The following is a 16,642-nucleotide window of genomic DNA, read 5'->3' as shown; positions in this document are numbered from 1 at the left end:
AGATAGACAGATATTCATACAGATAGATATCTTACATAAAAGTATTCATAGCAAAATAGGAAGAAATACTCATGACAGTTACATACCTGATATTTATAACTATTTTCCAAAATTCATACTGGATTTCTTTTGCCTTCAGCAATCAACTTGGTGGGGTGGCCCAAACCTTCTTTTTTTGCAGAATGTTAACTATTACTAACTTTTCCTGGATTGAGTTGCTATAGTTTTCCATTGATATTAATAACTGAGCAAGATCCATTAAGCCACCCTAATGGATCTCCTGTGTTCCCGATATATCCTTCCTTCCCTCCATTGTGGAGTAGCAGTCCAATTGCTAGTCCTTGGTAGTCATAATCAGTCCCTTCTTTTCCTGTACATGCAAAGGTGCGGGAGTCAATCTTAAGTTAACAGTTCAATGGAGTCATTGTGTTTCTCCTCATGGAAGCATTTCTTCCTCTGGAAGTAAGACCTCCAGGGCAACAGAGCATAATGTTGCAGAAACAGAAAGCAACACACACACACACACCTACACACACCTACACACATATACATAAGAATATCTATCATAGTGTTTGAATCAAATATACTTATTGCATGGTGTCCTGTTGCTTTCTTCTTTTACATATTGTGGTTCAGATGTTTTTGTTTTCATATCTTTGCTCATCCATCTTGCCTCTGATGGTCTTTTTTTTTTCTCTGTTATTCTTTTTTTTTTTCATTTATTAAACTTTTATTTAATGAATATAAATTTCCAAAGTACAGCTTATGGGTTACAATGGCTTCCCCCCTCCCATAACTTCCCTCCGCCCGCAACCCTCCCCTTTCCCGCTCCCTCTCCCCTTCGATTCACATCAAGATTCATTTTCAATTATCTTTATATACAGAAGATCAGTTTAGTATATATTAGGTAAAGATTTCAACAGTTTGTCCCATATAGCAACACAAAGTGAAAAAACTACCGTTGGAGTACTAGTTATAGCATTAAATAACAGTGTACAGCACATTAAAGACAGAGATCCTACATAATATTTTTTTAAAATTAATTAATTTTCTATGCCATTTCCAATTTAACACCAGGTTGTTTTTTTTTTTTATTTCCAATTATCTTTATATACAGAAGATCAATTCAGTATATAATTAGTAAAGACCTCATCAGTTTGTACCCACACAGAAACACAAAGTGTAAAAATACTGTTTCAGTACTAGTTATGGCATCACTTCACATTAGACAACACATTAAGGACAGATCTCACATGGGGTGTAAGTACACAGTGACTCCTGTTGCTGACTTAACAATTTGACACTCCTGTTCATGGCGTCAGTAATCTCCCTAAGCTCTATTCATGAGTTGTCAGGGCTATGGAAGCCTTTAGAGTTTGCTGACTTTGATCTTATTCTGATAGGGTCATAGTCAAAGTGGAAGTTCTCTCCTCCCTTCGGAGAAAGGTACCTCCTTCTTTGATGGCCCCGTTCTTTCCACTGGGATCTCACTCCCAGAGATCTTTCATTTAGGTCTTTTTTTTTTTTCCCATGGTATCTTGGCTTTCCATGCCTACAATACTCTCATGGGCTCTTCAGCCAGATCCGAATGCCTTAAGGGCTGATTCTGAGGCCAGAGTGTTGTTTAGGACGTCTGCCATTCTATGAGTCTGCTGTGTATCCCACTTCCCATGTTGGATCCTTCTCTCCCTTTTTGATTCTATCAGTTAGAAATAGCAGACACTTGTCTTGTTTGTGTGATCCCTTTGACTCTTAGACCTATCGGAGCCATCAATTGTGAGCTGAAATTGATCACTTGGACTAGTGAGATGGCATTGGTACATCCACCTTGATGGGATTGTGTTTGAATCCCCTGGCACATTTCTAACTCCACCATTTGCGGCCAGTCCGATTGAGCATGTCCCAAATTGTACATCTCCTCCCTCTCTTTTTCCACTCTTAAATTTAACAGGGATCACTTTTCAGTTAAAATTTAAACACCTAAGAATAATTGTGTGTTAATTACAGAGTTCAACCACTAGTACTAGAACAGCAACTCTGATGGTCTTAATACAGTTCATTTCTTCAAAAATCAGGAATTTATCTCTTCTCCACAGCTGGAGAGGAACTGCACTTTTTCCTCTGGTTTTTAACAAAATGTTTAACAAACTCGAGTTCAACAGTGTGTAGTATGAGGAATGACTCTCAGGTCATTTCTTCTATGCTGATACCACATTGGTCCAACACCAGTTATTAAATAGTAACTTATTTATCTACTATTAGAGACTCATATAGTCATTTGAATTGATTTTAACAATCTTAATTATAAGTCATTCTAGTTTTATAGGCTTTTATCTTTTTTCTTGTATAATTACTGATTTGTGAGTTTGATGTCTGATATAGTAAAGCTTAGAGCTATATCACATTTCTGTATTATTTAGACAAGATAATTTCTTTGTGTCCTCTTCAGTCTTTCTTTGCCTTCCTGCCAAAGTGTCACCTTCTAAAGCTAACAGGATGGGCAAGGAGAATTAAATGGTACCAGTTGAAAATTAATAACATGCTATTTGGAATATCATATGTTATGCCAATTGAGTTGTATCGCTCAACACAATAGTATGATGGATCATTTTTGTTTACTATTTTATGAATCTATGATATTAGGAAATGAAATAGATGGTCTCTAAGTCTTTTTAATTGTGCTGAAATTCTTTTTTCCCCTCTGGAAAACCAAGTGGAATTATTTGGATGAACCCCTGGTGTCTGATAAAATATTTTCCTTGTGTAGTGAAGATCATCTCAGATGTATCCTCCTCTGGGGAACCTTCCCTAACTGCCCTACAACCCCTTCATGCCCAGATATCCTACAGCCTCTCCCCTCTTCTCCTTTTTGTTCCCTTTGTGCCCTGTACATATGACTGCAGAGGCCCTGGAGCGCATTATAAGAAGAAAAATTTGTGAAGTGAGGAAAAGTCCATACAAGGCCCATGGAGTGACTTCACTATGAACAAGTGTCCTCCTCTGAACATGAAAGCAAGAATAAGTTTCCAAACCCACAAAGTTTAGGTTCTGGCATCACTAGAATCTGCTTGGGCTGCATTCAGGAGACAGCTTCATCCTGGCCATGGCTCAGATGTTTGAGGTTGGAGTGAAAGCTAAAATGAGAACTGGCATGCCTGATAACCACAGCGACAAAAAGAACATATGGGGGATTCTTCGAATTCTCTTCTTAGTCCAAGATGCACAGCAGACCTGTACATAGATATAGAATTAGAAACTTTGAATATTTTCAGTCTCTGTCCAGAAAACCATAGAGAATATTCTGAAGTTTAAAGCTTAAAGTTACTGCATCTTCACATTGTAATTTATTGCTTACTGCCAGTGATAAACTGGTTATTCTTGTTACAAGAATATGCTGTGCTGAGACTCTGGGAATTATATTCATCTAGACAATGATAATATATAACATAGCAAATGGAAATGAAATTTTCTCATCTTACATGTTTTCTGATTACATCTTAAAGGAGAATATTTTGATAAATAAATCTTAGATGAAGGTGGGGATATTTTACAACAGTAAACCATCCTTGCATAGCCGGGTTGTAGTCCATTAATTCTCAGAGCTCGGGGCGAGGCTGACAATTCATAAATGGTAAATCCAGAGAGTTATGAAGATATTAAATCTCACATCTGGTGAGAAAATGTGTTATTTCACTGTGTTGATTGATGGACACATTCCCATTACAGTGCAATTTGGGAAATCGCACTGTTAATTGCTAGGGTTTTAGCAAAGCTCTATAGTTCAATTCCAATTACTTTAGTTTCGAAAAACAGAACAGCTGGATGGTGAAATTGCCCAGAGCTACCACCTAGGGAGGGCATAAGCCAGCAACACGACCTCTGCTGTTCCTGCCTTGGATTTTCTGCAGAGCTGTTAGTTTGTGAAAGTGGAAGGCTCCAGGCGTAGGAGGTCTCCTTGCCACGTGCTTTCTTCTGACACTGAGCACGCACCCCTGCTCACTGCTCAGGTGATCTGGTGCCCTCCATTATTACTCATTGGCTTCCTTCTTCACTGGGGAGAGATGGAAAAAAATAAATCTCATCACATCTTGATCTCCTTACTGCAAGGTGATCTGCTTTCTTGCTTTAGAGCCAAATGGAGTTTTAAACCTTCACTGGGATTTCTTTTGCTGTCACATTGATCTTTGGGGCACACAGACCTTCTGTCTGTGGGAACAAGTACATGCTTCCACATGCAGTCTCCCTGTCTCTGACTAAATCTAGAAAGAACAACTGCAGTTGCTGTTTGAAAATTATCTGGTGTCAGTAGCTACATATAATCACACTGGGTGATTGAGCTACCAACTCCCCATTTTTATCCCAGGTCACTGACTGGTTGAACTGAATACGTTTCCCAGTGTTTTCTTTGGATAATAATGCTGACTCTCCCTGACAGCAGCAGACTCTTGTTTGGTATAGCTCTGAATACACGAGTTGAATGGGCTTTCTTCAGTGGTTTCAGGGTTTAGGAGCCTTAATAAATTGATAGTGTTAACACTTCAGATGAAGTCTCCAGCAGGATCAAACTGGAGAAAGAGCTTGAAGGAGAAATATTTGTGAGAAGAAGCAACGTGTAATTATGTAGGTAGGAAATTTAGAGGAAAGAGTTCTTGTCTTTATAAACTGTCTTCTTAATATGCAGCATATATTTTGATATTGTAAATTCAGCCTAAGGATTTCTAGGTTTCTTAAGTCAATGATCTTAAAATATGTGTTAAAGATATTTTGACAGGACAGGATACTGCAGCTGGGCAAGGGACCGAGCACAAGAAAAGGACTTTCCCTGTAAGGCATTTGCCACAAGCAGTTCAGCTCTGGCCCCAGGAATGCATCATAATAAGCTAAGAAAATACCTGCTCTGGCTCCCATTACTCTTAAGGAAACATTTTTTGGGGGGTCTTATTCTCCTTCTTTCTATAAGTACATTATAAGCATGATGACTAGAAGTCTTTAAGGTCAAAGTCGTATACTGACATGGCTACTAATACCTCTTGTAACTCTCAAGAAAGTCCAGGTTGGATGATATCTTATATGTCTTCTAAACCATTTACAGCACTCAACTGTAGAGGAAATCTGGTAAGTGCAATTTTCTCAATCTCCCTACATTGACCGTCTCATTAACTTTTGTAAATTGATGCCCTGGAGAATAACTCATCCCTCAGTGAAGCTATACATAAAACTCCCATATCATAGGCAAATCCATATGAAGGGAACCTTAAAACAAGCTACCAAAAATACCTTTGGCAAATGCAGGGGCTTGGCTTACTTTCATAAACCTTAATTGTGTTTGGTTGTCATCACCACTTGTGTGGTATTTTGCAGCAATGGTAAATCTCTCACTTCTGAAATCTATGAAATAACCACCTTTTCAAGCTATTGTTATATGGACTGTAACTCATTTCTTCCTACATTTGACAAGCACATCAATTTCATTCTCTTTTAGGTCCACTTTTCCATCTTCTTCTTCTGGTGGCTCTGTCCTGTAACTTTCCCTACTAACCTCAGGCTCATCTGTTTTCTGAAGCCTGGGCAAAGTCCTTGGGACAAGGTGTGTCTGATGAGGAACAGAGGTAGGATTATTTATGTGGAACTTTTCTAGCAAAGCTGAATACTGAGAATTCATTACTGATGTGTATTTTCATCCTTAGAGAGTTTGACTCTTCACTTCATTGTGAAGTCCAAAGCCATTTTTGCCAGATTTTATTAAGCTTGTTTTACTTCATGTGCTGACATTTTCTTCATGAAAATTCATTTACCAGAAAAGGGCTAGTTATCTAGACTTTAGTGAATATGCAAACCTGTCCAGAAAGCCTCTGAAGCTCTGCTTTGTTCTCTCCCTTCCCAGAACTGCTATTGCACTGAAAATTGAAATTTTTTTCATAATTTAGCTGGTTCTAGTTCTATAATCATTTCCCAAGTATGATTTATTTCGTCCTGGCTATATTTCTTTTTTTTTCAAGATAAGTATACCTTTATTTTTTTAAGGTTTTTATTTAATGAATACAGATTTTCATATGTACAGCTTTTAGGGATATAGTGTCTCTTCCCTCATTCCCGCCCTCCCACCCCCTTTCCCATTATACCTCCCACTCCCTCTCCCATTCCATTTTCTATTAAGATTCATTTTTAATTGACTTTATATACAGAAGACCAACTCTATACTAAGTAGAGATTTCAACTTTTGCATCCACACAGACACACAAAGTATAAAGTACAGTTTAAAGACAAGTTTTACCATTAATTCTCATAGTACAACTCATTATGAACAGAGGTCCAACATGGGGAGCAAGTACACAGTGATTCTTGTTGTTGACACTCTTATTTATGATGTCAGTGATCACCTGAGGCTCTTGACATGATCTGCCAAGGCTATGGAAGCCTTTTGAATTCACAACTCCATCAGTTTTTAGACAGGTCCGTATGCAATGTGGAAGTTCTCTCCTCCCTTCAGAGAAAAGTACATCCTTCTTTGATGGCTCCTTCTTTCCACTGGGGTCTCATTCACAGAGATCCTTCAAGCAGAACCATTTTTGCCACTATGTCTTGGCTTTCCATGCCTGAAATGTTATGGTGTTTTCAGTCAGGCCTTAGGGGCTGATTCTGAGGTCAGAGTGCTATTTAGGTGTTTGTCATTCTATGAGTATGCTGTGTGGACTGCTTCCCAAGTTGGAGCTTTCTCTTCTTTGTAATTCTACCTATTATTATTATCAGGCACTTGGTCTCATTTATGTGATCCCTTTGACTTATGGTTCTATCTATATGATCACTTCCATACTTAATATGATCACTTTATCACATAAGATAGGATTGGTGCCACCCAGCTAAATGGGATTTGGAGTCCCATGACAAGTTTTTAACTTCACCCTTAGGGGTAACTCTATGTTAAGTAAGGAGTTCAACCAATGGTATTAAATAGAAAAGAAATAAAGAATAAAAAATAAATAAAATGAAATAATAAACTGTTCCTCAGCAATCAAGACAAGGACTGTTCAAGTAATTGCTTCTCATAGTGTCAGTTTTACTTCTACAGGTTTCCTTTTAGGTGCTTTATTAGTTGTCACAGATCAGGGAGAGCATATAATATTTGTTCCTTTGGGACTGGCTTATTTCACTAAGTATTATATTTTCCAGATTTACCCACTTAGCTGTAAATGACCAGATTATGTTTTTTTTAACCACTTGTAGTATTCCATACAGTACGTATCCCATAGTTTCAGTTTGGAGATACCTCAGAAATCTGAATATAACCCTACCATACCACCCAACCATCCCACTCCTCGAATTTACCCAAAGGAAATGAAATCAATAAATAAAAGAGTCATCTGCACCCCCATGTTTATTGCAGCTCAATTCACAATAGCCAAGACATGGAATCAACCAAAATGCCCATGAACGGAAGACTGGATAAAGAAGCTATGAGATATGTACTCTATGGAATACTATACAGCGGCTATATTTCAAGTTATGTCTTTATATACTTATAGAACTGAAATTTTTATAGGTCTCATATAGAACCAAAGTTCTTGTCCATTGGTCAGTTTGACACCTCCTTGACTAAAGATTTCAGCACTGTGTCCATCCATAATTCCTAGATATAAAACCTAGTTTATATAAGCTTATTTGATTATAAGCATGAGAAATCACTTCAAGTTTACTTAAGCAAAAGATGAGAATGTAGCTAGAATCTGTTGGAAGAGTCAGGAGGACAGCTCACAAAATTGAAGGAACAGCAACAACACAGAAATCCTAGTCTTGGAGCAGATTACAGGGTGGGCCTAGTATTTGATGCTGTAATCTTATTCCTGTTAGGCTCAGGATCCAAATTCTAGCAGAAAGCTTGGGTCTTATACCCATGTTTAGGACAGAGAGGGGTTGGCTTTCTGCGTTAGTGTTGTCTTCAGAACTAGAAACAATGAGTGGATAAAAACTTTAAAAAACTCTCCCTCTACAGCCCTACCATTATCATGCCACTACTTCAGACTCCACATTTCTATAGGTATAGTGAGAAACTACCAGCTCACTAAGTACCCTCCATCCCACACTACTTAATATTTTGAGGGTTACATTTTAGAATTTCTTTTACTTTTCCTTATCCAAGCAAATATGCATGTGCTCCCTACTACTCCACCATCAATTTATATATAACCCACACTATAGTACTTCTCCATTTAAAGATGCTATTGTAAACTTTTATATCCCTATAACATCAACTAGATTTTTGTGCAGATTAAAAACAATGAATTACAACGCAAAGTTGCTCACCCTAATAGGATACAGTTAAACAGGGAACAACTCTTTATGCATGATTTGAAACATGTAGTTATAGCACTTTTAGGACCCTTTTAACCAGGTATTCAATGCAGTGTGCTATCCTATTATACTTCCTATCTAAATTTTTAATTGAAATTTCTCCCATATTTTTTTGTGTTACCTCTTTTCCTACATGTGAGATCAGTCTTCTCATTCCTAAAAATTACCCATTCCCACAGACTGTTGATAGAGTGTAGATAATCAAAGGTAGCCTCTTGGTGAACATGAATGACAAGATGTGATACATGCTTGTCTTTGCCTCTGCTATCACAGAAATTATTTGAGACTGAGGAATTTGTAAAGAACAAAAATTGTCTTCTTACAGTTATGAGGCTGAAAAATCTAAAATTAAGACACTGGTACCAGTTCAGACCTTCCTGCTACATCACCCCATTGTGGAAGCAGAAGGGCAAGGGAGAGCAAGAAAGGACTGAACTTGCCCTTTATGACACTAGTCCTTCCCACGGAGGTGGAGACCTTATGGCCTAATCACGTTTTTTGAGTCCTACCTCTTAATATTTTTATAGTGACAACTTATATTTCAACATGAGCTTTGGAGGAACAAATGTTCAAACCATAGCAATGTCAAATTCACTATACGGTAACATTTTTTCTTTGGATCTTAAGTATATTGTACTAGATATAAAAATAGTTCTGGTTATTTTATATTATGTTGAGATGCATGCCATTAATATTTTTATTAATTAATATTTTGCACTAACATTTTATTGTAAAACTTTGTGTTCCATAAATCATAAATTCATAATAATTTCTGCATTGCAAAGTATGATTAAATTATATTATTACATGGTAGCTCTTTTGAAAGAAGCAAGGGTAAGACCTATTAGATTTTCTTTAAAGAAAGCCTATAGGAAAAAATTAATTCTAACTTTTGTCTTGTGGTACATTTCTGATATTTTGAAGAATTCGTTTGCCTATTATTTATTTTTTGGACCTGCATGTGATATGAGAATGATAGACAATTTAAGATAGGTTCTTTGAGTCATATCACATTAAGAAACCTGAAGACTGAAATTAGTTATTTTACAATCAAGTACATCATGAATCTTCAGTTTAAAAAAAAAGTAGTAATGCTGAGGCTGAGGTATGCTCACCTGGCTGGAAACACTTTGTGTTTATTACCACATATCAAGATCATGGAAGTAACACATCCTGGCTCTTTGGGGATAGGACAATGAATTCTCTGTGTTGAGTACTTCCGTAGACAGTGTCCTGTGCCCTTCTTCCCTGGCTCACTTCAGTCGGTATTCTTTCCCTGTAGTAAACCATAACTGTGGATATAGTAGCTTTCCATGAGTTCCATGAGTCCTCTTAGCAAATTGTTTATCATATGCATGGCTTTCAGAATCCCCAAACTTGCCATTGGTGTTTAAAGTGAGGGTGGTCTTAAAAACTAACTTTCCCACCAGCGCCGTGACTCTCTAGGCTAATCCTCCAACTGCGGCGCCGGCACCCCGGCACCCCGGGTTCTAGTCCCAGTTGGGCAACAGATTCTGTCCCGGTTGCTCCTCTTCCAGTCCAGCTCTCTGCTGTGGCCTGGGAAGGCCATGGAGGATGGCCCAGGTCCTTGGGCCTTGAACCCACATGGGAGACCAGGAGAAGCACCCGGCTCCTGGCTTCAGATCGGCGCAGCACGCTAGCTGTAGCGGCCACTTGCGGGGTGAACCAACGGTTCACTCACTGTCTAACTCTGCCTGTCAAAAACAAACAAACAAACAAAAAAAACTAACTTTCCAATTTCCTAAACTCCTAAGAAGTTGACTTAAACTCAATAAGATACTGAAGTTATTAATTTTTCCTATCCTGTCAATGTTGTGAAACAAACTAATTATGGAGTCAATTTTGGTATATTCATGACAGACTTCACCTCTAAGTTTATTATTTTCCAAGTTATTTACCTAAATTTGTTTGTTTTTAAAAATTAGCCATTTGGGACTGAAAATCCTTTATTTTTTTATAAAATCTGTGTTTTGTTAACGGGTTTTCTTAAAAGAAGAAACTAAACTAAAGACATTGACAAAAAGGGAAAGGGAAGAAAAGAAAAGGAATTCTCACATATGGTGAAAGTTCGAGCAGTGCAAAAAAAAATATTTGTGGGAAAATAAATCCCTTGCCTTCCTCCTCTGAAGGAATCTTAAAACAAGAATTGCTTCACCCCCTTTCATTCTTAAATTTATGATTTTATGCATGTTGAAGTGTCCCTGTAGATTGATCGAGGCCCTTAATACTATTGTTTCTGTGTGAAATTTCAAACCACAAGTTCATTCACAATTTCTTGGTTTTCTTTCTGTCCCCTTATCAGTAATTAGCAGGCTCCACTTCATTTTGTTTCTAATCTCTATGTACATTACTTTTCTGTTATCCTTTTTTTGTGTGCCTACCAGCTGTCACCTTTTTAGACAGGTAACTCTTTGAAAAATATTTGTCATATATATATTTTATATATAATATGTACTGTGTATGTATCCATAAATTTACCAGTTTGTTATCAGTGCCTACTTAATATTTTGAGGGTTACATTTCAGAAAACTCCAAGGCTTAAATAGCCTGTTGTGTTTTCTGTTCTAATCTTAGATTTCATGTGTGTGTTTGTGTGTGTGTATGTGTGTGCAGGGAGGAGGGGTCCTGCCAGCCTTTCAGGAATGACCTTGTTGTCTTCAGAATCTCCCCATTTTCTGTGATGCAATCATCATGTAATGATTATGTACATATCTGTACAACTCACTATGAAAGTTTGAAACAGATGTTAGAATGTTAGAATAAATGTGATTGAATGTAATATGTTGTACTTAGAAATTAGTACACAGTGAGTCAACATTAAGATGTTGATAATGGGGGTTGGGGTAAGCCACTGCTTACAATATCAGCATCCCGTATCAGCTCTATCAGTGCCAGTCCCAGCTACTCCACTTCCAGTCCCACTCCCTGCTAATACGCCTGGGAGAGCAGTGAAAGGCCCGAATAGATTTCCAAGCTCCTGGCTTCAGCCTGGCCCAGTCCTCTCTTGTGGCCACTTGGGGAGTGAAACAGTGGATGAAAGAGCAATTGATCTCTGTCTCTCCCTCTCTAACTCTGCCTTTTAAATAAGTAAAAAGAAAAGATGTTTATAATGAAAGCATAATCTCGCAGTTAAATACAGAAATTCTAAAGAACATTGACCATCAGCAAAAACCCAGTTGACCGGGTCTTTCATGTTCATTAGTAAACCTTGGATTTTCAGAAGATCCTAAGATAGTAGCTCGAGGAGGATATTGCTTAAATTAACTGATTGGGGACAGGCATCAATTTAATTAGCAAGAATCTATTTTGGTTAAATTCTTGTTCCAGTATTCTTATCCCATTTGACAGACATAAGAAGGAATTGTAATTCTATAATAATATATATTAAGGAAATAATAGACTTTAATATTTTAAACATCCTGTTTGTAGAATTCGTCTCTCTTTAATTTGTTGTAAGGAGATGTTAATTGTGCTTTCTGAAATCTTGATGATGACAATAGCTAGTACTTTGAGTGTCACCTATTTGTCAAAGTATTTTTTATGTTTTAATCACTCACAAAAACACAATAAAAAGTTGTTATTGCCATTTTACTATAAGGAAGAAATGAGTATCAGCATAGGTTAAGTAATAGTTTTGAGAGGGAATCATAGCTAATGAGTACAAGAGCTAGGATTTGATCCCAGTCTGCCTTCAAAACTCTCACTGTTGAAAACCATGGAGCTAGAGTGAACTGGTGATCATCTTGGCACATACTGTCATATTTCACCCAAAGAAACAGAGGCTCAGCATGACAGCTCATTTTTGGCAAAGTAGGAACAAGGATGCAGGTCTCTGAACCTTGGTTTAGTGTATTATAATTGCATTTCCTTTTCTTTCTGCATGTTATTAGTTAAAGAACACTTCCAATCTCAAAGGTTTGAGACTGAAGGCATGCAAGACATCTTCATACAAACGACAACCTTCCTGTAGATTGTGTGTGTGTGTGTGTGTGTAGGTTTCCAAAGAATTTACTTAAACAGACTTCCACAGGGTTCTAAGAATCTGCATTTTTTAAAATGATTTCTATTATTTATTTGAGAGGTACAGTTACATACAGAGAGGGAGAGACAGAGAAAGGTCTTCCACCTGCTGGTTCATTTCCCAAATGGCTGCAATGGCCAGAGCTGAACTGATATGAAGCCAGGAGCCAGGAACAAGGAACATTCTCTAGGTCACTTCTGTGGGTACAGGGACCCAAGTACTTGGGCCATCTTCCACTGCCTTCCCAGACCATAAGCAGAAGTTGCATCGGAAAAGGAGCAGTTAGGACATGAACTGGCACCCACATTGGATGCCAGCTTCACAGGCAAAGGCTAAGCCCAGACACAACAGTGCTGGCCCAGAATCTGCATTTTTAACAAAGAGTCCATATGACTTTAAGATTTAATTATAAGTACAATTTGAGAAAGCAAATTTAACCTTCATTGTGTAATCTAACAGATTACATAAATGCTAAAATTAAATTATAAAGCATGTAATTAAGCAAGCAATTTCTTTATATTATAGATATCTAAAAGCAATAAGGTTTTAAAAATGAAATCATATGTATGCAGTTGTAGTCAATAAGTATGCTAAACTAAAAGCTATACAACAATGAAGAATATTGATAGCAAATCAGGTAAAAATGAAGATATTCCTCTGAGTTTTCATGTTTTATGAAGCATCAAAAACCACCAATCCAATAGTTCTTTTATTGTACATTATTCTGTATTCACATTCTCTGCATATGATTGGACCTCTGGAGTTTATTTCATTTTATGTATGACATAATCCACAATTATTTATTATTGACTGCTGCTTTGAGGGTTGAACATCCTCCTGAGTGTCCATTGGTAGTTCTGTGCAGCACCAAGAAACTTCATGCTTCCAAACAGAACCTCGAGTGGCACTGTGTCCCCTCCTGTGATTTCTGAGACAAAGTAATCAAGTTATGTCCCTAAACAAAGGAATCCGTGGCTCTAAATATTCAAATAAACGACTAACATTTTTAGGCATTATGTAAACATTTTGTTAACATGTTGCTGATTCATCCCCTGCCTGTTCTGTGCAAGTTATCATTTGACAGAATTTAATGCTTACACCATGGTAGGTAGAAGAGGTTCATAACTATACGTGTTCGAATTTGCATGACCAGAACTGCAACTATATCCACCGTTAACAGTGAATGCATGGTTTCTCCAAAAGATACAGTAGGCAAACAACCTTTAACAAAATGTGCTACTGCAGGTGTGTTTTTTCTCTTTTCTTCTCCTTTTTAATGGATACATCCAAACCTAAGAAGCTGTATAAATTATTTTGAATATCGGAGATCAATTAGCCTGTGGTTTCTGATCCTATTCCTTCTTGAAGATTCTCACAAAAGTTCTATTTAAAAGAGAGAAGTGGATTCATTCTTAGGTGTCTTAAACAGCACTTAAGAAGAACAAAGGATACTAAAATAGGCCATGAGAATAGACAAATGGGTTCCTTAGTGCAGAACTTCCCAGAGAGTTTTTACTGCATTTATATGGATTGAGTCATATCGGGATAAGAATTGTGTTGTAGTAATTACCATGCATTTGCTGTGACCATGCAAACCTAATGATGTATTAATCAATTCATTGAAAAAATAAGAGACCCATTAAGCATTTCCAAAAAATAACTTGACCATATAATATCATTAATACAGATCACTTACAGGTATCTTTTTTTTAATGGATTTTTACTTTTTCAGCATGTCTTTTTTAAAAAATTTATTTACTTGAAAGTCAGAGTTACACAGAGAGAGAAGGAGAGGCAAAGAGAATGAGAAAGAGAGAGAGAGAGAGAAAGTATTCTTCCATCTTTTGGTTTACTCCCCAGTTGACCGTAATGGCTAGAGCTGTGCCAATCTGAAGCCAAGAGCCAGGAGCTTCTTCTGGGTCTCCCATGTGGGTGCAGGGGCCCAAGGACTTGGGCCATCTTCTACTGCTTTCCCAAGCTGTAGCAGAGAGCTGGATTGGAAGTGGAGCAGCAAGGACTCGAACCGTTGCCCACATGGGATACTGGCACTGCAGGTGGCGGCTTTACCCGCTATGCCACAGCGCCGGCTTGCAACTTACCGGTATCTTTTGCAGTGATCATTCCAAGGAATGTATTTTGGGAAATATGATCTAACTTACTGTTATCTCTCTGTTCTATTATGTTTTACACAAATATAGCTTTTCCTCAAATAATTTCTCAGTGTTTGGAAATAATGTCACTTGGTCGTGAGTCTAGGAAATAGGAGAGTTCGTACCCACTAGGATTCTGATGCAGTTGCTCTGGGAGTCCAGACTTTCTTGTCAGGTAAATTTTCTTAGCTTCAATTGCTTGTTTAAATATTTTAAAGATAAAATCCATGCTTTCCATTTCATAATGTTTTGAGTATTAAATCTAGATAATTTACTGTACAAACTAGAGAGTATGTGATAGCAATGTAAGATAGTATCAATATTATTATCATTATTATGTGACTAAGATCACTTCCATATAATTCCTTGTAAGTGTTAGAAAGAGTTGATGGCAACTTATAAACATTGCTAAAAACAATTTGAAACAAAGGACTATAGATTATCTGAATTTATTGTGAGTTTCTGCTAGTAGTTTCTTTGGCCATCTTTTGAAAAGAACCCTCTTCATGTGTTTATATGGGTTAGATAGCTTTAATTTGTTTTTTCTTATTTGCTCTCAGCTACCATTCCCATGGGAGGTTTTTTTTTGTCTTATAATTTATTTTAAGTGAGATTGCAAAACTGTTTTAGTTTAATGCATTTTTCTTCAAGTTTCCTGTAAGTGGCATTTATGAGCAATTTTAGATTCATTTTGTTATAATGGCATTTTAAAAAGATTATCCTCAGGCATTATGGTGGCTTTAGAATAAATCTAGCTAAAAATTTCATCTTTGGTGTGAAAAAGAAAACCCCTAAATGACTTTAAACATAGTCCATCTTTCAGAGACCTTTCTGTTTGGAAACAACTTTGTCTCCTGAGTATATGGAACAACAATAATTCGTGGCATTTATTCAGCATTGTGTATTTGCAAAGCCATTTGCAATCATCAATTCATTTAACTACCCACAGTCCTAGCAATGAGAGGCAAACTTGACCTCCCCACTACTTGAGCTGGTATTGGTGCCCCAAATTGCCTTTTATGTTCACATCATGGAGCCGTGTTTTGATTAAAACTCACCCTTAGAACAAATGGAAGGCTGAACATAATCTACTTCCCTCTACTTCCTTGTTCTTTATTTGTTCATAAGTGGAATAATCTATTGCCATTTCAGAGGGAGCTATCTGTATCCCCATTCCTCCTTAGAGGTGATTTGCCTGTATAAATATGATGGCAAGCTGTTGCGGTAAGATCCTTTTAGGGAACTCTTTGTACTCACCCTTTAAGGTCCAACTCAGATGTTATTTTATAACTGAAATGTTCCATAAAACTTCTCCTTCTGTCTTCCCATGATTTAATTAATTTCTTCCTCCTGTGTTCTCACAGAATTTTATACATACTTCTGTTACAGCTCTTGCCACAACTTGGTGTAGCTCTAAGTCTAGACTTGTAACCATGTCTTATTTATTCATTTTTTTTGTCATCCCTTAGCACTGTGTCTGGAGTATGTAGGAACACAAGAATCTTTAAATCACATGTTATAACTCAGCTGCTCCAGCCTTTCACCCAGCCATCTAGCCTTTTGCTCTGGTGGATGTGAAAGAGGGGATCCAAGTCAGGGGTTTGGGGAAGTCTCCTTGGAAACATCAAGGCATTGCATTGATTTGGAGAAATGAATGCTAACTTCTTAGAACAATAAGGTATTATTTTGGTGAAGAGGCTAGGAAATAGCATGTGAAACCCCAAGGCAAAAAGCAGCCTTAGCACAATGGATATTGAATCATCCTCATAATAGACATTGTGGCCATCCCATGTGAGCATTCTCTTCTTCATGATCACTCCCATCATCATCTTACCGTTGCCATTACCTGAGCTTTTTCAGGGTGTCTGGCATTGTCCTTGGTGTTTTGCAGGCTTTATCTCACATAATAATCAGCACAGCTTTGAAATGTAGAAATTATCATTATTTTTAGGTTAAAAAATACGAGGTCAGATCCAGAGAGACTAAAATATTTTCTCCAGTTCACAGAGCTACTAACTAAGGTAGCTGGTTTTGAACCTTGTGACATGAAGATTGTATTTTTGTCGCATAGTGCCACTTGGATACCCTCTTGGGACTGCTT

General features: G+C 37.4%; 1 protein-coding gene and 1 pseudogene across 1 annotated transcript in view; one reads left to right on the top strand and one right to left on the bottom strand.

Annotated features, from left to right (window-relative positions):
- LOC133751523 (EGF-like and EMI domain-containing protein 1) overlaps positions 1–16,642 on the top strand; it is a 587,503-nt gene that overhangs the window by 289,019 nt on the left and 281,842 nt on the right. The gene's annotated exons all lie outside the window — the stretch shown is intronic.
- On the bottom strand, positions 13,064–13,240 carry LOC133777198 (DNA-directed RNA polymerases I, II, and III subunit RPABC4-like; annotated as a pseudogene).

This window comes from Lepus europaeus, chromosome 2, assembly GCF_033115175.1.
Source record: "Lepus europaeus isolate LE1 chromosome 2, mLepTim1.pri, whole genome shotgun sequence".
NCBI lineage: Eukaryota > Metazoa > Chordata > Mammalia > Lagomorpha > Leporidae > Lepus > Lepus europaeus.
This window is presented reverse-complemented; position numbering and strand designations above follow the sequence as displayed.